This window comes from Cryptomeria japonica, chromosome 1 (assembly GCF_030272615.1).
Source record: "Cryptomeria japonica chromosome 1, Sugi_1.0, whole genome shotgun sequence".
Classification (NCBI taxonomy): domain Eukaryota; kingdom Viridiplantae; phylum Streptophyta; class Pinopsida; order Cupressales; family Cupressaceae; genus Cryptomeria; species Cryptomeria japonica.
Genome location: NC_081405.1, coordinates 492,827,558 through 492,837,901, shown reverse-complemented (window position 1 = coordinate 492,837,901; position 10,344 = coordinate 492,827,558).

The window sequence follows — 10,344 nt, the reverse complement described above, 5'->3', positions numbered from 1 at the left end:
AAATACATCAATTCCTAAGTCTTAGGCCATGATCAGACCTTTAACCCCTGATGTGAGACCTATTTTCTTACACTTGCACAGTGGCCACATGGAGTTACCCACCTTAATGCATCAAACCCTCGCCTCCAACTGGTCCTAACCTAAAAAAGGCCTTAAAATCCTAAAATAAATTGGCCATACTTGCATCCCCTCCAAATCCATGAACCACAAATGAAGGATCAACAAAGTAAGGCCATTTCTTTGCAAAACCCTAGACAAAATTGTCAAACCTAGAACACTTCCAGAAATTTGCTGATTTCCTCCTTGTCTTGGTGAATTAGGACCTCAGACTTGATGCATCTAAAAGATGATTTTCCAATATAAAACATCCCACTTATTTCCCGATAGGGAGGATAGTGCTAGGTGGTTGTTAAGTGGCTAGTATGTTTGTTAAGTGATAGATCCTTACTGTTTTGAGGTGTAGTCCCCAAGGACAGAGTGCAAATAGCTCAAAGGCAGTCTAACAACTCACCATGCTCCACCTCCCTATGTCAAACTCTTCTTGGCTACTCAAAGGCTCCAACTCCCTAGTTGTTGACATTCTTTCAAGTGCTCAATAACCAACTTAAAAAGCCAAACTCACCAAATAGGTTGAATTCATGTTAGGTTAACCTATTTCAACTTGTTTTGTTGGATTTCATGCTTTACAACCTTCACTTGCATACCCGATTTGACAAAAACTTGGTTTTAGGCCTAAAATAGTCTACTAGGCATTAGCCCTCCATTTGAGGTTTTGTGCTCACCCTGTTCAAATGATGGACTTCCAAAACAAAAGCTTCACATTTATGGATACCCTTTTGGGAGTACTTGAAGATTCATAAAGTTTTAGGGTCTCTCAGGCCTTCTCCATGACTGTCCAAAAAATGGGTGAAAAAGGAGGGTTTTGAAGGGTTTTGGAGGCAAGAATCAATTGGCAAAGTGTAAATATTCAAATGGAACCATGAAACCTCATTGCTACCATGTCTCAAACTATTTAGACCAAAATTAAGTAGTTTTTCACCCTCAAAGGGTTGGAGAACAAGAATTTACAAAAATGCTCATAGGCAGTGAGCAACGTTGACAACTTTTAAAACTTGCTTTTTACAAGCACAAAATTTGCAAACAAAAACCAATTACATCCAACATGTAAACATGCCTATCATTTAGAAAAAAGGAGAACCATGTTAGCCCTACATACAAGCATTAGGCAATTACAAGAAATGGTTTGTTTGACTATCAATGCTAACTGTCACTGCACTTTTGTCTTTCACTATTTTTTTGTTCGCTGTGACCTACACTTTCACTGTTAGAACTCTTGACAAAAAGTCTATTTTGGTGCTCCTTAACAAGGCTCAGTCTTCCATGGCTTATTGAACTTCATACCTGTCAGTTTGAAGGAGGAGATTACAAATATAACTTCAAAGAAAGTGTAAAACTTAGTCCTAGTTTACTGTGACAACAAATTTGCATTACAACCTTGCCTCAAAGACCATTGATTGATCTTGGTAACTTCAAACCCATAGTTGACATCAAAATCTCTCCTTTTTCTTGTTTACAAGTAATTAGAAGGAGGTACAACAACCTTACAATCTCTAATGCATGATGGAGAGTAGGCTAATGAAAGAAAATAGACTCTAAAACAGTGACTCATTGTCTTTTACATTATTTTCACAAACTAAACTTGAAAACATTCTCCTCATGGCTTAGAAAGCCTCTTTTCCTTGGCATACAAACTTCATAATCAAGGCAAGTTTGTTCAACTATTAAATGCACTTTCTATAGAAGAGCAAAGCATCAAATTTCTTCAAGACCCTAGCCAAATGGCCCACTTGCCTAGGGCTTCATGGCCACATAAACTCCTCACACCTACAATTTTTAAATCAAAACAAGTATGTACATATCCTACAAGTTGACCAACTGGTTCTTGGAAAGCCATGAGTACTTAAGGCCTCAAGAAGCCAAGCTGGCCAAGCATCCTTGCCAATTTCCTAGATAAGGCAGTGAAACTGTCAAAACCAAATATTTTTGCACAAACTCAAAACTTGATGAAATTAAATGCCACCAAAGGGAAAAGCTTCAGGAAACATGAGAGAACATGAAAATGCCAAAATATTATGGACAAGTACAACAGGCATACGGACTGCTGCTTAAATGGAGTCAAAACATAGGAAAAATAAGGTAAAACTAGTGCAAGTTTGCAAAATGCTTCATAACTTCAAATGATCAACCCTTACAATAGTTAAAACAGGAGATTAAATACCTCTCCTAGTTGGTTAGCCTCCTGTACGGACAGGTACATGTCCAAGAACACTTAAATTTGACATTTTGATGCCTAAATGACAACTTTTCGTGCCTAGAAAATGTAAGATTGATCTCAAAGACCTACAATCAACTAAGAGCACTACTCACTCCTACAAACCAAGCATAAGACATGTCTAAGCACTTTTAAAACAAAAACCACATTAAAAACTCATTTTTCCATCATTTTGCCAGGCAACACCAAACTGGCAACTTTGAGCAAAAAGATGAAAACAAGAAACCAAAACCACACAATGAGTTCAAAACTCATCCAAACAACCTAGAACAACTTCAAAAAAATCTTAGACAACTTTCCAACTTAAAACTAATAAAAACCAAAATTGCTATCAAACCTAAGATGAAAATGAGACCTAGGTGCTCCTGCACCATACTCCCCTGGTGACAAAGAAGTCATGTGACTCCTTTGGGAAGAAAAGAGAGAGGAATACCAGCCTTTTTGAAGTCACTTTTAGGTATCCAAGTGGCTTCAGAAGCTGGTTGATCTTTCCACTTGATCAAATGTTCAAAGTAGTCATGCTTTCTAGTCTTCTTGATGATTCTGGAATCAAGTACCTGTTCAAGAATGGGAGAAGAAGAAGAGGGGATAGATAGATCAGAAAGGGAATTTGAAATGTTTGAAGTTCTCTAAGTCTCTTCTGGAGGCTGCCCCTTGAAAGGTACCAAATCTACAACATTAAAGATAGGAGACAAGGAAACATCAACAGGTAAATCAATTTTATAAGCATTTGGACCATACTTAGCCAAAATCCTGCAAGGTCCAATTCTTCTCATTTGTAACTTGGTAGGAACTCCCTTTTGCAATCTAGACTTGTTGAGATGCACCATCAAAAACTCTCCAACTGAGAATTGGATATCCCTCTTTGAAGCATCCACCCTTGCCTTGACTCTTGCTGTGGTGTCTTGCAAAGACTGCTTAACCTATTCATGTATCTCTTTTACAGATTGTGCCATATCTTCTGCTATCCCACTAACATGTTGCAAGTTAGTCACATCATGGAACTCAAAAACACCTCTTGGATGCATACCATTAACAACCTGAAATGGACTCTTACCAGTGGATCTGTTTACACTGTCATTGTAGGCAAACTATGCCTATGGGATGAGATGATCCCAACTTTGTCCATACTCCTTGGTGAGACATCTGAGTAGATTACCCAATGTTCTATTCACCACCTCTGTTTGGCCATCTGTCTGTGGATGGTAAGATGAGCCAAAAGACAAGTTAGTACCCAATTTCTTCCACAAAGTCTTCCAAAAATGACCCAAAAACTTAACATCTCTATCTGATACAATGCTAGATGGCAAACCATGTATTCTGACAACTTCTTTAAATAAAAGAAAAGCAATATGACTACATCATTAGTAGTTTTGAAAGGTATAAAGTGAGCCATTTTACTAAATCTGTCAACAACCACAAAGATACTCCCATGCCCTATTTTTGTTTTTAGTAAACCTACAACAAAATCCATATTGATGCACTCCCATGGCCTAGAAGGAATGGGAAGTGGCTGATATAAACCAGCATTAGTGCTATGACCTTTGGCCTTCTGAATACCATGCACTGTTCAACATACCTCCTGACATCTCTCTGCATCTTAGGCCAGTAATAGAAGCATTGAACCAACTCTAAGGTCTTATTGAGACCAAAATGGCCACTTAAACACCCATTGTGTTTCTCTTGTATAAGGTTCTCTCTCATGGAACCTTTAGGAACAAATAGCTATCCTCCCTTGAATAAAAAACCATTCTACAATGTATCATCAACATACTCACTATGGAAATGATTCTCAAAAGAAAGACAAACTTTATAAGCAGCAACAGAATCATCATCATTAGGATATAAATCTTGAAAGCAATCAATACCAATACTCTTAACTTGGATCTCCTGAATAGTCAACAATCTCCTACTTAAAGCATCAAAAACTTTGTTACATTGGCCTTTCTTATGCTTAAGAGTAAAGGTATATGCTTGTAGGTACTCTACCCATTTCACATGCCTATGATTGAGTTTATCTTGAGAATTCAAGAAACTGACTGCTTGGTTGTCTGTATACACAACAAATTCTTTAGGAAGCAAGTAATGGCTCCACTTCCTGAGTGCCTGCACCAATGCATATAACGCTAAATCATAAGATGAATTCTTTTTCTTTGCATCATTCATTTTTTCACTAAAGAAAGCAACTGGTCTGTTATCCTGACTCAAGACTGCACCTACTGCAAGATGACTGGCATCACATTCTATAGTAAAGAGCTTATCAAAGCTAGGAAGGATTAACACTAGCTATGTAGAAACTCTAGTTTTGAGTAACTCAAACCCCTTATTGGCTGCTTCGGTCCATGGAAACTTGACCTTATGACCACCCTTTATTGTATCTAACATGGGTGCACAAATTTTGCTGAAACCTCTGATAAACTTTCTATAAAACTGGGCTAGACCATGAAAACTCCTAACTTCACTGGCTGATTGTGGGGTTGGCCAACTTGTTATGGCTGCAACTTTAGATTGATCCATCTTAAGATCTCCAATGGACACAACAAAACCAAGATAGACTAGCTCTTGCTGCATAAAATCACATTTCTCAAGATTTATGGTTAACTGCTCATTAGATAATCTTTGCAAAACAATAGCTAAGTGTTTCAAATGCTCCTCTTTAGTCTTACTAAAAATGAGTATATCATCTAAGTAGACTACCACAAACTTATTGAGAAAATCCTGCAATACTTCATTCATTAACCTCATAAAGGTACTGGGAGCATTAGAGAATCCAAAAGGCATAACCAACCATTCATAAAGACCCTCATTTGTTTTGAAAGCAGTTTTCCACTCATTTTGCCAAGCAACACCAAACTGGCAACTTTGAGAAAAAAGATGAAAACAAGAAACCAAAACCACACAATGAGTTCAAAACTCATCCAAACAACCTAGAACAACTTCAAAAACATCTAGACAACTTTCCAACTTAAAACTAATAAAAACCAAAATTTCTATCAAACCTGAGATGAAAATGAGACCTAGGTGCTCCTGCACCATTTCCTAACTCCAAAATGATCATACAATACGGTACACCGTGTAGAATAATGAAATTGTAGGAAATTCTCAAAAATATATTACTTCAGTGATGCCAAAAGTTTACAAAGTCATTCTCTCCTCCCAATGATGATTGGGGATGATATTTAATACCTTCCTTAATGGTTATAAACCACCTTTTTAACCTAGGTGACCGTTGGAAGGAAGTTTCTATTTGCAACCAAAAGTTGTCATTAAAAGTTGTCAACAAAGTTGTCAAGTTTGAGCAACTTTTGACATATGTTAAATCTGCCTACCTAGAGGTGCTTCAACATGTCCTAAACCTTCCTAAGACATCTCCAACACATAAAAACATAGATAAATGCTCAACCAAATACCCCTAGGCCCATATGCCCATGGTGGCTTATCAATTTGCCAAATCCATGTCATTGGGTAATAAGGTGGGGTTTATTACAAGCATCAAACAAACAAGACTACCCTATTACATAGATTGAAAGGTCACATTATCATGTGTATCCTTTAGACTTTATTTCTCTTATTATCTTAGTCATGAGGTGCTCCTGCACCATATACTAAATCTGCCTTTAAATCTTTTGTTAGTGGTTCATCTGTTAGAAAAGGAAAAGATATATGTCAAAATCATGAGTGGAGGACAAGTCATGGAAGTAACTAGGGAAATGAAGACAATGAAGATCGAGTGATGGAACTTGAGGCAATATTATCAAAGAGATTTCCAAGAGGCATTGGTAAGTATAAAGGAAAACTACCTTTGAAGTGTTTCTCTTGTAATAAAATTGGTCATATTGTTGCTAACTGCCCTAACACCGATAAGAAAGAAAAGTTTAGAAGATTCAAAGGAAAGGGTAAAAAACATTGTTATGTTGCAATGGATGAAGGTGTGACCGATGAGGAGTTAGAAGAATAAGATGACAATGAAGAAATTGTATTTGTAGCTGTAAAGGAGGAATTGTCTGATAAAAAGGCACTAGTATCTCATATGGAGAATAGTGATGAATGGATTATAGATAGTGGTTGCTCACACCACATGACCAAAAACATAAGTAAGTTCATAACCCTTAATGAATTTGATGGAGGTGTTGTTAGATTTGGAAACAAATCTCCTTGCATGGTGAAAGGTAAAGTTTCAATCTCTCTAAATGGAAAAAGTAATGCCGATGATGTATTTGGGTTGATGGTCTTAAGCATAATATTTTAAGTGTTGGTCAACTCAATGATAAAGGTTATTTGCTTGAGTTTAAGAGTGGAGTATGCATAATTATTGGAGGCAATGGTGAATTGATTTCTATTGGGAAGCAAACTAGAGGTATTTACTCCATTTGAATAGTATTGTTAATAATTGTCTGGTTGCAAGAATGGAAGACAACTGGTTATGGCATAAAAGATGTTGTCATGTTAATTTTGATAGTTTTATTAAGATAAGAAAGTCAAGTGTTGTAAGAGGATTACCCCAACTTGTCAAACCGAATAGTGTGATATGGAAAGTTTGTCAAATTGGTAAGATGACCTCTATTTCTTTCAAGAGCAAGAATGGTATTTTTGAGAATGTTTTAAATTTGGTACATACTAATCTTTGTGGCCCTATGAGAACAAAGAGTTATTATGGTGATAGGTATTTCATGATCTTCACCGATGACTATTCTAAAATGATGTGGGTAACATTTTTTAGAGAAAAATCAGTAGCATTTAATAAATTTAAATCATTTAAAGCTCTGGTTGAGAAGGAAACCGGTAAGAACTTGAAGTGTTTAAGATCAAACTGAGAAGGTGAATTCACATTTGAGGGCACCATAGTAGAATGGCATAGTAGAAAGGATGAACAAAACAATAGTTGAAGCTGCAAGAACCATGTTATTATAGGGTAATGTATCCAAAATGTTTTAGAGAGAAGCGGTCAGTACAATTGTATACACTTTAAACTAGGCACTACTAAAAAGAGGTAACAATAAGACACCCTATGAGCTATGGTATGGAAAAACTCCCCGTGTTAGTTATTTTAAAATCTTTGGAAGTCAATGTTTTATCAAGAGAGATAACTACACTAAGAAGTTTGATGCAAAATATGATGAGGGAATTTTTCTTGGTTACTCTTCTAAGAGTAAAGCATATAAATGTTACAATAAGAGAACTAAGAAAATTGTTGAAAGTTCTAATGTAAAAGTTGATGATTTATCTGATAAGTCTAAAGGTTAAAGAAGATCTAAACCTAAAAATGATGATAATGAGGAAAAGTTTGTGATCATTGAACCAGAAGCAAATAATAATGAAGAACCGACAAACACAGAACAAGGTGCTCAACCAGTGAGCGATGATAGTGAGGAAGAAGCTGAAGAACAAGATGAAGAAGATGAAGAACAAGATGAAGAAAATGCAAAATTGACATAGGCAATACCTATATATGTCAAATTGAATCATTCAAAAGAGAAGATAATTGGTGATAAGAATGCAGGTGTGCAAACTAGGAGAAATATCTGAAACAACTCGTGTTTGATATCTACAATTTAAACCAAGATAGTTAAGGAAGCACTAAAGGATGACGATTGGGTTAAGACAATGAATGAAGAATTAGATCAAATTGAGAAGAATCAGACATGGTCACTTGTTCCTAGACTGGAGGATAAGAATGTAATTGGAACAAAATGGGTCTTTAAGAATAAATTGGATGAAGAAGGAAGGATTGTAAGAAACAAGTCAATGTTAGTCTACAAAGGGTATGCTCAAGAGGAAGGTGAGGATTATGGTGAAACATTTGCACCAATGGACTTTGTTGAAATAATGAAAAAAGGAATTTGAAATGTCTCTAATCGGTGAAATTAAGTTCTTTATTGGTTTACAGGTTCAACAACTAGATGGTGGTATCTTTATTTGTCAGACCAAGTATATAAAAGAGGTGTTGAGGACTTTCGACAGGGAAGACTACAAACTGATAGGGACACGGGTGGTGACTGGTTGCAAGTTTTCAAAGGAAGATGATTCCCCTACTATTAGTGAAAAAGAGTACAGATCTATGATTGACAAGATACACTATGTTGTCCATAGTGAACCGAATATTGCTCATGTTGCTATATTACTGGCTATATTTCAAAAAGAGCCTAAAGAGACTCACATGGTGGCTATGAAGAGAATTTTTTGGTAACTCAAAGGACATTAGACTATGGTTTATGGTATCAGTATAAAGGTGATTTTACTTTAGATGTCTTTACTGATGCTAATTGGGTAGGTAATTGTGTAGGGGAAAAAGTGAGACTAGGTTAATCATGCCCTAATCCTACCTTTTGACACACATTACAGAATACGAAAGAGCCTAGAGATATCGCACAATTGGCTACTTCTTTTGGTGAAAGAGAGAGCCGCGGGATATCTATTAGGATTTCTATTCCCTTGTTGAAATTGTAAAATCAAGTAATGCAAGTTCAAACCCTAATCCCAAAATGCAAGTATGAACTAATAACAAGATTGCAGAATTGAGATTAAACAATGAACAGCTGTAAGTACAAGGATGAAATAAGAATGCAGATATGTACCCGGAGTCAAAATCAGACTGAAAATGTTCAGGACGGGGGCGCGGGCGCCACTGTCCTGAAAACTGCACCGAAAACCACTGTTCTGCACTCTGAAACACTGTTTGGAAATTGTCTGTACACTGTCTGTCTGGAGGACCAGGGCGCCCAGCGCCTCTGTCCTAGGGACCAGGGTGCCCAACGCCCCTGCCCTGGCAGGACCAGGGCGCCTAGCGCCCCTGTCCCGGTCTTCTGATCTGCAATTTCACACAGAGTTCTGTCTCAGCTTTCTCTCTCCGGATCTGTATCCCGCGGCGTCGTCCGAATCTCGAAACCTGCAATAATATCTGAAAAGGGGGAGGGGCAGCTATATAGGGTTTTGCCTTAGTCAAACCCCGCTTCGGTGATTTCCACCTCCACGAATAGCCAAGTTGTTTTGTAAAATGTATTGTGTGTGCAGACCTAGTGTGTGTGCAAGGTCCAAAATGCAAGAAAGCAAACTAGAGCAACCTAGAAAGTAAACCCTAATTGCTTGTAAATGATAATGTAAATGCTCTAAATCAAGATGCAATGTGATCTAAAGCATGAATAAATGATGTGTCAAAGCTTATGCAAAGACATAAAAACAATACGAAATCATACCCAACCCTCAAGGGAGGAGTACAAGCCAATCTTCAGTCGGTAATCTCTTATTGTTCTTCAATGTCTTCCAAGCCCTAAGTGGATGAATGAATTTGATAGATGCTTGATAGAATGATGTTGAATGTTGTTGAAGTCCTCAAAGATCTTCTCTTTCGCTGCACATGAAGTTCCTGGAAACAAAAATCCCATCCCTCCAAATGAAGAAAGAGAATTCTTATGTATGAAACCCTAGGTCGTAAATTCATATTTTGGCCGACCTAGAGATTGAATATCCCACCAATTTCTTGGGGTTAAGCTTTATTTTATGATTGGATCGCGCTCCTAAAATTTCGGGAAAAATGTCCGGGACCATGTGCACGGGCGCCATGGTCCCGACAACTTTTCACCAAATTTTCAGGGCCGTCGGATATGATGATTTTAGAGAGAATCCTAAAGTTACAGGTGATTTCGAGATGTTTTGACCCCGAAACCAAGCCCCCAAGTTCGAAATAGGACTTAATTAGCATTTTTTATTAAGTGATGTATTGGAGGAATAAAATGCGAAGGGCGCGCTTTAGTGAAAGGGCCCAACTTTATGATGTAGAGAATGATGAAATAGGAACCTTAGACCTAATTAATTTGATTAATTAAGTGCTTAAGGAGAAATGCAATGCAGAATGCAAAATGCACTAAGGCGGGTGCTAAACTAGGTGTGAAATTGTACCACCCTAGCGAGTACGTACAATTTACGACGCTACATTTAGCCCCCACTTTAGTGGTCATATGAGTACTACGTGCATATGCAAGCTAAAGTACAAAAAAGTAAACATCATTTGAAAA